We start from the raw sequence: 17,767 nt of genomic DNA, 5'->3' as shown, positions 1-17,767 counted from the left end.
AGATCTGAAGTGGGTCTTTTGCAGACAGCATATATATGGGTCTTGTTTTTAAATCCATTCAGCCAGTCTCTGTCTTTTGGTTGGAGCATTTAATCCATTTACATTTAAGGTAATTATGATATGTATGTTCTTATTTCAATTATGTTAATTGTTTTGGATTTGTGTTGGTAGGTCTTTTTTCTTCCCTTCCTCTTTTGTTTTCTTCTCTTGTGATTTGATGACTATCTTTACTGTTGTGTTTGGATTCCTTTGTGTGTGTGTGTGTGTGTGTGTGTGTGTAGCTATTGTAGATTTTTGGTTTGTGGTTACCATGAGGTTTTGATATAGCACTCTGTGTGTGTATGTGTGTGTGTGTGTATATATATATATATATATATATATATATATATGTTTTAAGTTGCTGGTCTCTTAATTTCAAATGCATTTCAAATATCCTGCATTTATACTCTCCTCTTCTCATGATTGCTGGTTTTGATATCATATTTGTGTGTGGATGATTTCCTACCTTTACTGTATGTTTGCCTTTACCGGTGGGCTTTCTCATTCATAATTTTGTTGTTTCTAGTTGTGACCTTTTCTTTTCCACTTAGAGAAGTTCCTTTAGCATTTGTTTTAAAGCTGATCTGGTGGTGCTGAATTCTCTCAGCTTTTGCTTGTTTGTAAAGTTTTTGATTTCTTCATGGAATCTGAAGGAGAACCTTGTTGGGTAGAGTATTCTTTTTTTTTAAACATTTTGTTTTATATTGGAGTATAGTTGATTAACAATGTCGTGTTAGTTTCAGGTGTACAACAAAGTGATTCAGTTATACAAACACATGTATGTATTCTTTTTTCAAAATCTTTTCCCAGTTAGGTTGTTACATAATATTGAGCAGAGTTCCCTGTGCTATACAGTAAGTCCTTGTTGGTTATCCATTTTAAACTAACGCATATATATGGAATCTAAAAAAAAAAAAAAAATTGTACTGATGAACCTAGTTGCAGGACCAGAATAAAGAGGTAGACATAGAGAATGGACTTGATGTTATGGGGTGGGAGGGTAAAGCTGGGACCAAGTGAGAGTAACATTGACATATATACACTACTCAATGTAAAATAGTTGGCTGGTGGGAAGCAGCAGCATAGCACAGGGAGATCGGCTTGGTGCTCTGCAATGACCTAGAGGGGTGGGATAGGGAGAATGGGAGGGAGGTTCAAGAGGGAGGGGATATGGGGACATGTGTATGCATATGGCTGATTCACTTTGTTGTGCAACAGAAACTAACACAGTATTGTGAAGCAATTATACTCCAATAAATGTCTATTAAAAATAAATAAATAAATAAATAAATAAATATAGCATAAATAAATATTGACACGTGTGTACGTGTCAATCTGAGACTCCCTAACTATCCTTCCCCCTCACATTTCCCCCCTGGTAACCATAAGTTCATTCTCTAAGTCTGTGAGTCTGTTTCTGTTTTGTAAATAAGTTCATTTGTATCATTTTTCTTAGGTTCTGCATATAAGCGATATCATACGATATTTCTCTTTCTCTGTTTGACATACATCACTCAATATAACAATCTCTAGGTCCATCCATGTTGCTGCAAATGGCATTATTTCATTCTTTTTAATGGCTGAATAATATTCTATTGTATATATGTACCACATCTTCCTTATCCATTCTTCTGTTGATGGACATTTAGGTTGCTTCCATGTCCTGGCTATTGTAAACAGCACTGCAATGAACATTGTGGTTCATGTATCCTTTGAACCATGTTTTTCTCTGGGTATATGCCTAGAAGTGGGATTGCAGGATCATATGGTAGCTCTATTTTTAGTTTCTTAAGGAACCTCCATACTGTTTTCCATAGTGGCTGCACCAATTTCCATTCTCCCCAACAGTGTAGGAGGGTTCCCTTCTCTCCACACCCTCTCCAGCACTTATTATTTGTGGATTTTTTGATGATAGCCATTCTGACTGGTGTGAGGTGATATCTCATTGTAGTTTTGATTTGCATTTCTCTAATAATTAGTGATGTTGAACATCTTTTCATGAGCCTCTTGGCAATCTGTATGTCTTCTTTGGAGAAATGTCTATTTAGGTCATCTGCCCATTTTTTGATTGAGTTGTTTGTTTTGATGATATTAAGCCACAGGACCTGTTTGTAAATTTTGGAGACTAATCCCTTGTAGGTCACATCATTTGCCAATATTTTCTCCCATTCTGTGGGTTGGCTCTTCATTTTGTTTATTGGGTCCTTTGCTGTGCAAAAGTTTTTGAGTTTAATTAGGTCCCATTTGTTTATTTTTGTTTTTATTTCCATTACTCTGGGAGATGGATTGAAAAAGATATTGCTACAATTTACGTCAGAGAGTATTCTGCCTATGTTTTCCTCTAAGAGTTTTATAGTATCTGGTCTCACATTTAGGTCTTTAATCCATTTTGAATTTATATTTGTGTATTGTGTTAAAGAATGTTCTAATTTCATTTTTTTACATGTAGCTGTCCAGTTTTTCCAGCACCATTTATTGAAGATACTGTCTTACCTCCATTGTATAGTCTTGCCTTCTTTGTCGTAGATCAATTGACCATAAGTGTGTGGGTTTATTTCTGGGCTTTCTATCTTTTTCCATTTATCTATATTTCTATTTTTTTGCCAGTACCATACTTTTTTGATTACTATAGCTTTGTGGTATAGTCTGAAGTCAGGGAGGCTGATTCCTCCAGCTCCATTTTTGTTTCTCAAGATTGCTTTGCCTATTTGGCGTCTTTTGTGTCTACATACAAATTTTAAGATTTTTTGTTCTAGGTCTGTGAAAAATGACAGTGGTAATTTGATAGGGATTGAATTGAATCTGTAGATTGCCTTGGGTAATATAGCCATTTTGACAGTATTGATTCTTCCAATCCAAGAACATGGTATATCTCTCAATCTGTTTGTGTCTTCTTCAATTTCTTTCATCAGCATCTTATAGTTTTCAGAGAACAGGTCTTTTGTCTCCTTAGGTAGGTTTATTCCTAGGTATTTTATTCTTTTTGATGTGATGGTAAATGGGATTGTTTCTTGAATTTATTTTTCGGATCTTTTGTTGTTAGTGTATAGAAATGCAACAGATTTCTGTGTATTAATTTTGTAACCTGCAACGTTACCAGATTCACTGATGAGCTCTAGTAGTTTACTGGTAGCATCTTTAGGATTGTCTATGTATAGTATCATGTCATCTGCAAACAGTGACAATTTAACTTCTTTTCCAATTTGGATCCTTTTTATTTGATTTTGTTCTCTGATATCGGTAACTAGGACTTCCAAAACTATGTTGAATAAAAGTGCGAGAGTTGACGTCCTTGTCTTGTTCCTGATCTTAGAGGAAATGCTTTTAGCTTTTCACCATTGAGTATGATGTTAGCTGTAGGTGTGTTGGATATGGCCTTTATCATGTTGAGGTGTGTTCCCTCTATGCCCACTTTCTGAAGAGTTTTTTATCATAAATTGATGTTGAATTTTGTCAAAATGTTTTTCTGTATCTATTGAGATGATCATACGGTTTTTATTCTTCAGTTTTTTGATATGGTGTATCACACAGATTGATTTGTGGATGTTGAAAATTCCTTGCATCCCTGGGATAAATCCCACTTGATCATGGTGTATGATCCTTTTAATGTGCTGTTGGATCCTGTTTGCTAGTATTTTGTTGAGGATTTTGGCTTCTATATTCATCAGTGATATTGGCCTATACTTTTCTTTTTTGTGGTATCTTTGTCTAGTTTTGGTATCAAGGTGATGGTGGCTTCATAGAATGAGTTTGGGAGTTTTCCTTCCTCTGCAATTTTTTGGAACAGTTTCAGAAGGATAGGTATTAGCTCTTCTCTAAATGTTTGATAGAATTTGCCTCTGCAGCCATCTGGTCCTGGACTTTTTTTTGTTGAGAGTTTTAAAATCACAGTTTCAATTTCAGTACTTGTGATTGGTCTGTTCATATTTTCTACTTCTTTCTGTTTCAGTCTTGGGAGATTGTACTTTTCTAAGAATTTGTCCATTTCTTCCAGGTTGTCCGTTTTATTGGCATACAGTTGCTTGTAATTGTCTCTTATGATCCTTTGTATTTCTGCGGTGTCTGTTGTAACTTCTTCTTTTTCATTTCTGATTTTATTGATATGAGTCCTCTCTCTTTTTTTCTTGGTGAGTCTGGCTAAGGGTTTATCAATTTTGTTTATCTTTTCAAAGAACCAGCTTTTACTTTCATTGATCTTTGCTATTGTTTTCTTCATCTCTATTTCATTTATTTCTACTCTGATTTTTATAATTTCTTTCCTTCTACTAACTTTAGGTTTTGTTTTTTCTTCTTTCTCTAGTTGCTTTAGGTGGAAGGTTAGGTTGCTTACTTGAGAATTTTTTTGTTTCCTGAAGTAAGATTGTATTGCCACAAACTTCCCTCTTAGAACTGATTTTGCTGCATCCCATAGGCTTTGGATTGTTGTGCTTTTGTTTTCATTTGTCTCTAGGTATTTTTTGATTTCTTCAGTGATCCGTTGGTTGTTTAGTAGCATATTGTTTAGTCTCCATGTGTTTGTGTTTTTTTACAGTTTTTTTTTCCCCTTGTAGTTGATTTCTAACCTCATAGCATTATGGTCAGAAAAGATGCTTGGTATGATTTCAATTTTCTTAAATTTCCTGAGGCTTGCTTTGTGGCCCAGCATGTGGTCAGTCCTGGAGCATGTTCCCATATGCACATGAGAAGAATGTGTATTCTGCTGCTTTTGGATGGAATGCTTTATAAATGTCATTTAAGCCATCTGGTATATTGTGCCATTTAAGCCCTGTGTTTCCTTATTGATTTTCTGTCTGGATGATATGTCCATTTATGTTAAGTGGGTGTTAAAAAAACCCTCTATTATTGTGTTAATGTCTATTTCTCTCTTTATGGCTGTTAATATTTTCCTTATATATTGAGGTGTTCCTATTTTGGGTGCATATATATTTACAATTGTTATATCTTCTTCTTGGATTGATCCCTTGATTATTATGTAGAGTCCTTTTTGTCTCATAACAGTCTTTATTTTAAAGTCTATTTTGTCTGATATGGGTATTGCTACTCCAGCTTTCTTTTGATTTCCATTTGCATGGAATATCTTTTTCCGTCCCCCCGCTTTCAGTCTGTATGTGTCCCTAGATCTGAAGTGGGTCTCTTGTAGGCAGCATATATATGGGTCTTGTTTTTGAATCTATTCAACCAGTCTATGTCTTTTGTTTGGAGCATTTAATCCATTTACATTTAAGATAATTATCGATATGTAAGTTCCTATTGCCATTTTCCCCCTTTTTTCTTTAGAACACAATGAATTGCTTTTATTTTGGTATGCATCCACATCTCAGCATTTAGTGGTCCTGAACAGAAAAGTGGAAAAACACAGCAGTTTGCTAGGAATTTTGGGGATCTGCCATGCACACCGAGTTCTTTCTTAATCTCTGGTGAGGACCATGAGAAGCAGCAGCACCAAAACCAAAGTATGCACTGAATTCAAGGTTCTTTTTATTCCAGTTCTCAGATTCCAAAGTAGATCCAAATGGATTGCAAGGATGACCAAATGAGAGCCCTGTTTAAAATTTCTTCAATTCTTAAAAGCAAAAGCAATTACAGGAAAACCTTTCAGAGGGATCATGTGTGCTTACAAGTGTCTTCTGTGGCCTTTCTCCAAGTTTAACCACCAAGGACTTTGAGAGCTGGCAGGTCTGAGTAACCCTGGTGGCTTGTTCTTTTTACCTTATCAAAACCTGAGCTAAAAAAAACACATCAGCTGATGATGACAGCAGAGGGTGGCAGGGCTGAGAACCCAATATTCATTTCCCAGGCGGGTGGAAAGTAAATAAATGTAGTTCCAAAACTAAATGAGGGAGGTCAGAGACTCTTTCCAACCTTACCTGATGGCTTCTGGCCAAAGCATGGAAGTGTCATGGAAAGTGTTGGGTGGTGCAGGGGCAAAAAGTGACTTGAGGAGGATAAAGGAAAAAGTGGGGGGGAGAAGATCTGGGGAAAGCCCTGAATTCCTCACCAAAGGCCAATTTCAGAGGGGAGGAGAGGGTTTACAATCTATGCTTTGGCCAAGGGTGGTAGTGGGGAGTGGGGAAAAGGATGATGGTTTGGAAGGAGGGCATCATTTAACACACTTAAGGAAAGAAACCAGGGATGCAGACAAAGCACCCCCACACACCCAGGAATAGTCCCACAGGCTGTGACCTGAAACCTTCACGTCTACTCTAACTAGCCACTCCAAGATGGAGGGCTGTTGCAGGGAGGGAGGGAGGCAGAGGGAGGGGAAGAGGGAGAAGGCAGAGGCCCCAGGCCATGTAATCAGCAGCAAGGTGATTGTGTGATGTGTCTTTTCACATTTGAGTTAGATGTGCCCCACCAGTTATGATACGAATCAATTTAAATATACTTTCTTGATCCCAGAAGTTCAACTATTTGGACAGTGGTTACACTTGACAGGGTGGTTTGTTATAGCACAACACATATTTCAAATGGACAAAAAATTAGTACCATTTACAGTATCTTAAGATAAACTGCCTTTGAATGGGAGCTTCCTTTCCAGTACTTTGAGGCCTACAAGACGTATCTAGAAAATTTACTACTGTGGAGAATGAAGACTGCTTAAATCAAATGGGGGGTATGGGAGGGCCTGTGGCTTCCTTTTTTTTTTTTTTTTTGATTAATTGCTGTAACACTGTCCTTCAGGCAGCTGAGGGAGTTTCATATTTTCTTTAGACATCATTAAGAGCTGAAGCTGTTGCAGGACAACTTTGATGCTCTATGAATTCTGTCATTTTGTTAGCACTGATATGGCTCTTGGGTCCACCACTCCATTAGAATTATTAACTCCATTCATATTAGTTTTTGTTACAAATCTTACAAAGGTGGGTGCTTCTGGATATTTAGGTCCACATTCTATTTTAAGGCTGTATATTCGGTTTTCATAAATTGTTCTTGGAGTCCCAATTATCATCCCTGTCCATCTTGTGTCATGTCTTCATCATCTTCTAGACTCCAGCTAACTGTGTCATCTCCTACTCCTTTCTGACCTTCTTTGAGCTCTTCCAACAGTCGGAAATTGTGACGGACTTTTACTCCTGAGCCTGTGGTGGCTGCCATCTTGCTTTGCTGTTGCTCCCTATTGCCATTTTCTTAATTGTTTTGGGTTTGTTTTGTAGGTCTTTTTTCTTACCTTCCTCTCTTGTGGTTTGATGACCATCTTTAGTGTTGTGTTTGGGTTGCTTTTTCTTTTTGGTGTGTATATCCGTTGTAGTCTTTACGTTTGCTGTTCCTATGAGGCTTTGATATAGCAGTCTATATATGTGCAAGATTGTTTTGCATTTCTAGTCTTTTTCCCGCCTAGAGAAGTTCCTTTAGCATTTACCGCAGAGCTGGTCTGGTGATGCTGAATTCTCTTAGCTTTTGCTTGTCTGTGAAGCTTTTGATTTCTCCATCATATCTGAATGAGAGTCTTGCTGGGTAGAGTATTCTTGGTTGTAGCTTCTTCCCTTTCATTACTTTAAATATATCATGCCACTCCCTTCTGGCCTGCAGAATTTCTGCTGGAGAATCAGCTGATAACCTTATGGGAGTTCCCTTGTATATTATTTGTCATTTTTCCCTTGTTGCTTTTAATATTTTTTGTTTGTCTTTAATTTTTGTCAGTTTGATTACTATGTGTCTCAGTGTGTTCCTCCTTGGGTTTATCCTGCCTGGGACTCTCTGTGCTTCCTGGACTTGGGTGACTGTTTCCTTTCCCACGTTAGGGAAGTTTTCAGCTATTACCTCTTCAAATATTTTCTCAGGTCCTTTCTCTCTCTCTCTTCTCCTTCTGGGACCCCTAAAATATGAATTTTGGTGCATTTAATGTTGTCCCAGAGGTCCCTTAAACTGTCCTCATTTCTTTTTTTTCTTTTTTCTTTATTCTGTTCTGTGGCAGTGATTTCCACCAATCTGTCTTCCAGGTCACTTGTCCGTTCTTCTGCCTCATTTATTCTGCTATTGATTCCTTCTAGTGTACTTTTCATTTCAGTTACTGTATTGTTGAACTCTGTTTGTTTGTTCTTTATATCTTCTAGCTCTTTGTTAAACATTTCTTGTATCTTCTCTATCCTTGCCTCCATTCTTTTTCTGAGATCTTGGATCTTCTTCACTATCATTACTTTGAATTCCTTTTCAGGTATATTGCCTATCTCCACTTCACTTAGTTGTTCTGCTGGGGTTTTATCTTGTTCCTTCATCTGGGGCATATTCCTCTGCCATCTCATTTGTCTAACTTTCTGTGTTTGCAGTCTCTGTTCTGCAGGCTGCAGGATTGTAGTTCCTCTTGCTTCTGATGTCTGCCCCTGGTGGGTGAGGCTGATCTAAGAGGCTTCTGCAGGATTCCTGGTGGGATGGACTGGTGGCTGCCCACTGGTGGGTGGAGATGGGTCTTGTCCCTCTGATGGGTAGGGTCGTGTCAAGGGGTTCCTTTAGATGCAGCTGTGGGCTCAGGAAGACTTTAGGCAGTCTGTCTTCTGATGGGTGGATCTGTGGTCCTGCCCTGTTGGTTGCTTGGCCTGAGGCACTCCAGCACTGAAGCTTTCAGGCTGTTTTGTAGGGCTAGGTCTTGATGTCATAATGGCGGCCCCCTGGAGAACTCATGTTGATGAGTATTCCCCAGTATCTTCTCCACCTGTATCCTTGTCCCCACAAAGAGCCACAGCCACCCTCATCCTCCCCAGGAGACCCTCCAAGACCATCAGGTAGGTCTGGCTTAGGAGCCTATGAAGTCATTGCTTTTCCCCTGCTTCCTGGTGTGCACAAGACCTCGTGTGCACCCTCCAAGAGTGGAGTTCCTGTTTCCCCCAGTCCTATGGAGTTCCTGTGATCAAGCTCCACTGGCCTTCAAAGCCAAATGCTCTGGGGGCTCCCCCTCTGGATGCCAGACCCCCAGACTGGGAGCCTGATGTGTGGTTCAAAACTCTCACTCCTTTGGGAGGACCTCTGCAATATATTTGTTTTCCAGTTTGTGGGCCGCCCTCCCAGCTGGAATGGGATTTGATTGTATCATGAATGTGACCCTCCTACCATCTCATTGTGGCTTCTTCTTTGTCTGTGACATAGAATATCTTTTTTTGGTAGGTTCCAGTATTTTTTTCCCAATGACTGCTTAGCAGTTAGTTGTGATTTTGGTGTTTTTGTGAGAGGAGGTGAGCTCAAGCCCTTCTACTCTGCCATCTTGTGTGCAACCTCTGCATCCACTACTCATCACACTAGTTTCCAGAGAGGATGCTGGGCCCTGACAAGGACCTTTATTTGGACCAAATAAGGAGTTGGAAAGATGGCAATTGGTGTCATTGTTTTCTTCTTTTTTTTTTCTGGCATCTGCATCCAATAAAGAGCCTTAAAAATGTGTCTGTTCCTAAGAACATATAATGCAATCATCCCACCTGTGTGGGGTCAGAAGGGTTGGGGAATGCTGGTCCTCACCCCCATGGATTCTCTAGCTTGGTTTGCAAACTGGTAGTACATAAGTGTCATGCAGTTAACAAGAATGCTTCATTTGCCATATATGATGTTTTTATATACATGTAAAAAACCCAGAAATAGAAAAATTAGAATCACCAGATCAGTAAAATCATATTTAGTAAGAGTTTATTGTGCATATAAGAACAGTTTGTGAACTGGCAGCTCTCAAACCAACAGTGGAATGAGGCACAGAGGTATGTTATAGGTCAATTTATATAGTGAAAATGCAGAGGCTGCTTATGCTTTACAATGATTGGTTATATAGCATTAGAGTTTTCTTAGTGATAAAATATTGGTTAAAAGAAGTTACCTCATGCCAATTTTGGGCAACAGTTTATGTTTCATTTATGATTTTCACAGGCATTACAAGAAGTGGTCCAGTGTTTTTGCTTACTTTTTTAGAATAAGCTAAATTGTTTCACTTATGTGGCTTAATGTTTTTTCTGCTCAGGAAATTTTCAAGTTTGCTTTCCATTTTGTATTTTACTTTGTATCTATCTATCTATCTATCTATCTATCTATCTATCTATCTATCTATCTCTCTATCTATCTATCTATCATCTATCTATCTATCTATCTATCTATCTATCTATCTATCTATCATCTATCTGTCATCTATCTATCTATCTACTTATCTATCTGCAATTATTGTTTATTTATTTGTTTATACACCCATGTAACTGCTATCTCAGGATAGAGAACATTGCCATTATCCCAAGCAGTTCCAAGGTGCCACTTCCCAGTTAAACACAGTTAAACCCCCTTTCTCCAAGGCAAGAACTGTTCTGACATCTACACCACAGCTTAGTTTTGCTGTGCTAGAGCTTCATGTAAATGAATTGTAGATACTCTTTTGTGCCTGACTTCTTTCAGTCAGCATGTTTATCATCCATGTTGTTGTGTGTATCAGTACTTTGATTCACTTTATTGCTGAGTACTATTCCATTGTATGAATATACTACAATTTATTTGTTTACTTGATGATAAACATTTGGATTGTTTCCAGTTTTGGGCTATTATCAATCAAGTTGTTATACAACTTTCTATGCAAGTCTTTTTTTTAAAATTGAAGTATAGTTGATTTACAATATTGTGTTAGTTTCAGGTGTACAGTAAAGTGATTTGGATATATATGTCCAATTCTTTCCCATTATAGGTTATTACAAGATATTGAATATAGTTCCCTGTGCTATACAGTGAATCCTTGTTGTTTATTTTATATATAGTAGTGTGTATCTGTTAATTCCATACCCCTAATTTATCCCTCTCTCCCTTTCCTCTTTGGTAACCATAAGTTTGTTTTCTATGACTGTGAGTCTGTTTCTGTTTTATAAATAAGTTCAGTTGTACTATTTTTTAGATTCCACATATAACTGATATCATACAATGTCTTTCTCTGTCTGATTTACTTCATTTAGTAGTATAGTCTTTAGGTTCATCCATGCTGCTGCAAATGGTATTATTTAATTCTTTTTTATGTCTGAGTAGTATTCCATTGTATATATACACAACACATCTTCTTTATCCATTCATCTGTTGATGAAGACTTAGGTTGCTTCCATGTCTTGGCTACTGGAAATAGTGCTGCTATGGACATTGGTGTGTATGTATCTTTTTGAGTTAGAGTTTTTGTCTTTTCTGGGTGTATGCTCAGGAGTGTGACTCCTGGATTATATGGTAACTCTATTTTTAGTTTTTTTCCCCCTGGATTTGGCCAATTTTTTTTAAAACTTTTATTTTATATTGGAGTATAGTTGATTAACAATGTTGTGTTAGTTTCAGGTGTACAGCAAAGTGATTCAGTTATACATATACATGTATCTATACTTTTTCAAATGCTTTTCCCATTTAGGTTTTTACAGAATATTGAGTTCCCTGCGCTATACAGTAAGTCCTTGTTGCTTATCTATTTTAAATACAGCAGTGTGTACATGTTGACCCCAAACTCCCAACCTATCCCTCCCCCCCACACACTTTCCCCCTGGTAGCCATAAATTTGTTCTCTAAGTCTGTGAGTCTCTTTCTCTTTTGTAAAACAGTTCATTTGTATCAAATTTTTAATATTCCATATATAAGTGATATCATATGATATTTGTCTTTCTCTGTCTGACTTACTTCGCTTAGGATGATATTTGCATCCATATTGCTGCAAATGACATTATTTCATTCTTTTTAATGGATGAGTAATATTCCATTGTATATATGTATGACTTCTTTATCCATTCCTCTGTTGATGGACATTTAGTTTGCTTTCATGTCTTGGCTATTGTAAACAGCACTGCAATGAACATTGGGGTGCATGTATCCTTTGGACCGTGTTTTTCTCCAGATATATGCCAAGGAGTGGGATTGCTGGATCATATGGTAGCTTTATTTTTAGTTTCTTAAAGAACTTACATACTGTTCTCTATAGTGGCTGTATCAGTTTACATTCCCATCAACAGTGTAGCAGTGTTCCCCTTTTGCCACATCCTCTCCAGCATTTATTGTTTGTAGATTTTTTGATGATAGCCATTCTGACTGGTGTGAGGTGATATCTCAATGTAGTTTTGATTTGCATTTCTCTAATAATTAGCAATTTGGAGCATCTTTTCATGTGCCTGTTGGCCATCTGTATGTCTTCTTTGGAGAAATGTTTATTTCGGTCTTCTTCCCATTTTTTGATTGGATTGTTTGTTTGTTTGTTTGTTTTTGATATTGAGCTGTATGAACTGTTCGTATATTTTGGAAATTGAGCCTTTGTCAGTCGCATCATTTTGCAAATATTTTCTCCCAGTCTGTAGGTTGTCTTTTATTTTGTTTATGGTTTCCTTTGCTTTGCAAAAGCTTTAAAGTTTGATTAGGTTCCATTTGTTTATTTTTGCTTTTGCCTTGGCAGACCTAAGGAAACATTGCTATGATTTATGTCAGAGAATGTTTTGCCTGTGTTCTCTTCTAGGAATTTTATGCAGCCATGTCTTGTATTTAAATGTCTAAGCCATTTTGGGTTTATTTTTGGGTGTATGGTGTGAGGGAGTGTTCTAACTTCATTGATTTATGTGTAGTTGTCCAACTTTCCCAACACCACGAGCTGAAGAGACTGTCTTTTCTCCATTGTATAGTTTTGCCTCCTTTGTCAAAGATTAATTGACTCTAGGTGTGTGGGTTTACTTCTGGGCTCTCTATTCTGTTCCATTGATCCATATTTTTGTTTTTGTGCCAATGCCACACTATTTTGATTACTGTAGCTTTGTAGCATTGTCTGGAAGAATTATGCTTCCAGCTTTGTTCTTTTTCCTCATGATTTTTTTTGGCAATTCTGGGTCTTTTGTGTTTCCATATAAATTTTAGGATTATTTGTTCTAGTTCTGTGAAAAATGTCATGGGTGATTTGATAGGAATTAAATCTATAGATTGCTTTGGGTAGTATTGCCATTTTAACTATATTAATTCTTCCAGTCTAAGAGCATGGGCTATCTTTCTTTGAATCATCTTTGATTTCTTTTATCAATGTTTTATAGTTCTCTGTGTATAAGTCTTTCACCTCCTTGGTTAGGTTTATTCCTTGGTATTTTATTTTATTTTTTGATGTAATTTTAAATGGGATTGCTTTTTTACTTTCTCTTTCTGATATTTCATTGTTAATGTAAAGAAATGCAACAGATTTCTGTATATTAATCTTGTATCATGTTACCTTGCTGAATTCATTGATCAGTTCTAATAGTTTTTATGTGGAGTCTTTAGGGTTTTCTATATAGAGTATCATGTCATCAGCATATAATAATAATTTTATCTCTTCCCTTTTGATTTGGATATCTTTTATTTATTTTTATTGTCTGATTGCTGTGGCTAGGACTTCCAATACTATGTTGAATAGAAGTGGTGAGACTGGGCATCCTTGTCTTTTTCCAGAATTTAGTGAGAGAAGTTTCAGCTTTTCTCTGTTTAGTATTATGTTGGTTGTGGGTTTGTCATAAATGGCTTTTATTATGTTGAGATATGTTCCCTCTATAACCACTTTGGTGAGATTTTTTTTCATGAATGGATGTTGAATTTTATCACATACTTTTCCTGTATCTATTGAGATGATCATGCGGTTTTTGTCTTTTCTTTTGTTGATGTGTTGCATCACATCAATTGATTAAACCATCCTTGTGACCCTGTGATGAATCCAACTTGATCATGGTGTATGACCCTTTTTATGTGTTGTTGGAGTTAGTTTGTTAATACTTTGTTGATGATTTTTGTATCTATATTCGTCAGAGATATTGGCCTGTAATTTTCTTTTTTGGTAGTGTCTTTGTATGGTTTTGGTATCTGGGTGATGGTGGTTTCATAGAATGACTTTGGGAGTTCTCCCTCCTTTTCAATCTTTTGGAAGAGTTTGAGAAAGGTAGCTATAAGTTCTTCTTTGTATGTCTGGTAGAATTCCCTAGTGAAGCCATCTGGTCCTGGACTTTTGTTTTCAGGGGGTTTTTAAATTATAGATTCTATTTCACTTCTAGTGATCAGTCTGTTCAAATTATCTGTTTATTCTTGATTCAGTTTTGGCAGGCTGTATGCTTCTAAAAACTTGTCCATTTCTTCTAGGTTGTGCATTTTGTTAGCATATAACTGTTCATAATATTTTCTTATGGTATTTTGTATTTCTGCAGTATCAGTTGTTATTTCTCCTCTTTCATTTCTTATTTTGGTTATTTGGGTCCTCACTCTGTGAGCCTGGCCAGAGGTTTGTCAATTTTGTTTCTCCTTTCAAAAAACCAGCTCTTGGTTTTATTGATTTTTTTCTATTTTTTACCTCTATTTTATTTATTTCCTCTCTGATCTTTATTATTTCCTTCCTTCTGCTGACTTTAGGTTTTGTTCATTCTTCTTTTTCTAATTCTTTTAGGTGATAAATTAGGTTGTTTATTGGGATTTTTCTTATTTTTTGAGGAAGGGCTGTATTGCTATGAACTTCCCTCTTAGGACTGCTTTTGCTGCATCCCATAGATTTTGTATGGTTGTGTTTTCATTTTTTTTTTGAGGTATTTAAAAATTTCCTCTTTGATTTAATCATTGACTTGTTTTTCAGTATCATGTTGTTTAGTCTCCATGTAATCAATTATTTTCTCGTTTCTCTTTCTGTGGTTGATTCTTAGTTTCATACCATTGTGGTTAGAAAAGATGCTTGAAATAACTTCTATCCTCTTAAATTTGTTAAGGCTTGTTTTGTTTCCTAGTATGTCATCTATCCTAGTGAATGTTACATGTACACTTGAAAAGAATGTGTATCCTGTTTTTTTTTTTTTTTTCGATGAAGCATCCTGTAGATATTAACTAAGTCTAACTATTCTGTTGTGTCAGTTAGGATCTCTGATGCCATATTGATTTTCTGTCTGGAAGATGTGTCCATTGATGACCGTGGGGTGTCCTACTATTATTTATTCCCATTAATTTATCCTTTACGTCTGTTAGTAGTTTTATAATGTATTTACGTGCTCCTATATTGGGTGCATATATGTTAACAAGTGTGATATCCTCTTCTTGTATTGATTCTTTTATCATGATATAGTGTCTTCCTTTAGGGCCTTTGTTTTATTTATTTATTTTTATTTTTTTTTTTAAAACATCTTTATTGGAGTATAATTGCTTTACAATGGTGTGTTAGTTTCTGCTTTATAACAAAGTGAATCAGTTATACATATACATATGTTCCCATATCTCTTCCCTCTTGCATCTCCCTCCCTCCCCTCCTCCCTATCCCACCCCTCTAGGTGGTCACAAAGCACCGAGCTGATCTCCCTGTGCTATGCGGCTGCTTCCCACTAGCTATCTATTTTACATTTGGTAGTGTATATATGTCCATGCCACTCTCTCACCCTGTCACATCTTACCCCTCCCCCTCCCCATATCCTCAAGTCCATTCTCTAGTAGGTCTGTGTCTTTATTCCTGTCTTGCCACTAGGTTCTTCATGACCTTTTTTTCCCCTTAGATTCCATATATATGTGTTAGCATACTGTATTTGTTTTTCTCTTTCTGACTTACTTCACTCTGTATGACAGACTCTAACTCCATCCACCTCACTACAAATACCTCCATTTCATTTCTTTTTATGGCTGAGTAATATTCCATTGTATATATGTGCCACATCTTCTTTATCCATTCATCCGATGATGGACACTTAGGTTGCTTCCATGTCCTGGCTATTGTAAATAGAGCTGCAATGAACACTTTGGTACATGACTCTTTTTGAACTATGGTTTTCTCAGGGTATATGCCCAGTAGTGGGATTGCTGGGTCGTATGGTAGTTCTATTTGTAGTTTTTTAAGGAACCTCCATACTGTTGTCCATAGTGACTGTATCAATTTACATTCCCACCAACAGTGCAAGAGTGTTCCCTTTTCTCCACGCCCTCTCCAGTATTTATTGTTTCTAGATTTTTTGATGATGGCCATTCTGACCGGTGTGAGATGATATCTCATTGTAGTTTTGATTTGCATTTCTCTAATGATTAATGATGTTGAGCATTCTTTCATGTGTCTGTTGGCCATCTGTATATCTTCTTTGGAGAAATGTCTATTTAGGTCTTCTGCCCATTTTTGGATTGGGTTGTTCGTTTTTTTGTTATTGAGCTGCATGAGCTGCTTGTAAATCTTGGAGATTAATCCTTTGTCAGTTGCTTCATTTGCAAATATTTTCTCCCATTCTGAGGGTTGTCTTTTGGTCTTGTTTATGGTTTCCTTTGCTGTGCAAAAGCTTTTAAGTGTCATTAGGTCCCATTTGTTTATTTGTGTTTTTATTTCCATTTCTCTAGGAGGTGGGTCAAAAGGATCTTGCTGTGATTTATGTCATAGAGTTTTCTGCCTATGTTTTCCTCTAAGAGTTTGATATTGTCTGGCCTTACACTTAGGTCTTTAATCCATTTTGAGTTTATTTTTGTGTATGGTGTCAGGGAGTGTTCTAATTTCATACTTTTACATGTACCTGTCCAATTTTCCCAGCACCACTTATTGAAGAGACTGTCTTTTCTCCACTGTATATGTTTGCCTCCTTTATCAAAGATAAGGTGACCATATGTGCGTGGGTTTATCTCTGGGCTTTCTATCCTGTTCCATATGACAAACCCACAGCCAACATTGTCCTCAATGGTGAAAAACTGAAACCATTTCCACTAAGATCAGGAACAAGACAAGGTTGCCCACTCTCACCACTATTATTCAACACAGTTTTGCAAGTGTTAGCCACAGCAATCAGAGAAGAAAAAGAAATAAAAGGAATCCAAATCAGAAAAGAAGAAGTAAAGCTGTCACTGTTTGCAGATGACATGATACTATACATAGAGAATCCTAAAGATGCTACCAGAAAACTACTAGAGCTAATCAATGAATTTGGTAAAGTAGCAGGATACAAAATTAATGCACAGAAATCTCTTGCATTCCTATATATTAATGATGAAAAATCTGAAAGTGAAATTAAGAAAACACTCCCGTTTACCATTGCAACAAAAAGAATAAAATATCTAGGAATAAACCTACCTAAGGAGACAAAAGACCTGTATGCAGAAAATTGTAGGACACTGATGAAAGAAATTAAAGATGATACAAATAGATGGAGAGATATACCATGTTCTTGGATTGGAAGAATCAACATTGTGAAAATGACTCTACTACCCAAAGCAATCTACAGATTCAATGCAATCCCTATCAAACTACCACTGGCAATTTTCACAGAACTAGAACAAAAAATTTCACAATTTGTATGGAAACACAAAAGACCCTGAATAGCCAAAGCAATCTTGAGAATGAAAAATGGAGCTGGAGGAATCAGGCTCCCTGACTTCAGACTATATTACAAAGCTACAGTAATCAAGACAGTTTGGTACTGGCATGGCCTTTGTTTTAAATTCTATTTTGTCTGATATGAGTATTGCTATCCCTGCTTTCTTGTCATTTCCACTGCATTTTCATTTTCCATCCCCTCACTTTCAATCCATATGTGTTTTGCCCTAAAGTGAGTCAACATATTGTAGGTTCTTGTTTTATTATCCAATCTGCCACCAGTGTCTTTCGATCAGAGCATTTAGTCCATTGACATTTAAAGTAATTATCAATAAGTATGTATTTATTGTCATTTTAAACCTTGTTTTCCAGTTGATTTTATATTTCTTCTTTGTTTCTTTCTTTTTGTTTTTCCTTTTGTGGTTTTTTTATTAAAATTAAAAAAAAATGAAATATAGTTGATTTACAATGCTGTGTTAGTTTCAGGTGTACAGCAAAGTG

At 36.6% G+C, this 17,767-nt stretch overlaps 1 pseudogene across 1 annotated transcript; it reads right to left on the bottom strand.

Annotated features, from left to right (window-relative positions):
• Positions 1-358: 358 nt before the first annotated feature.
• On the bottom strand, positions 359-7,090 carry LOC309656759 (ubiquitin-conjugating enzyme E2 variant 1 pseudogene; annotated as a pseudogene). Its single transcript has one exon. The product of its transcript is annotated as a ubiquitin-conjugating enzyme E2 variant 1 pseudogene (transcript).
• Positions 7,091-17,767: the final 10,677 nt, after the last annotated feature.

The sequence above is a fragment of the Balaenoptera physalus genome (assembly GCF_965194825.1).
Source record: "Balaenoptera physalus genome assembly, chromosome: 3".
In the NCBI taxonomy this organism is placed as follows: Eukaryota; Metazoa; Chordata; class Mammalia; order Artiodactyla; family Balaenopteridae; genus Balaenoptera; species Balaenoptera physalus.
The sequence above is the reverse complement of the archived record's forward strand: the minus strand, read 5'-3'. Positions and strand labels throughout refer to the sequence as shown.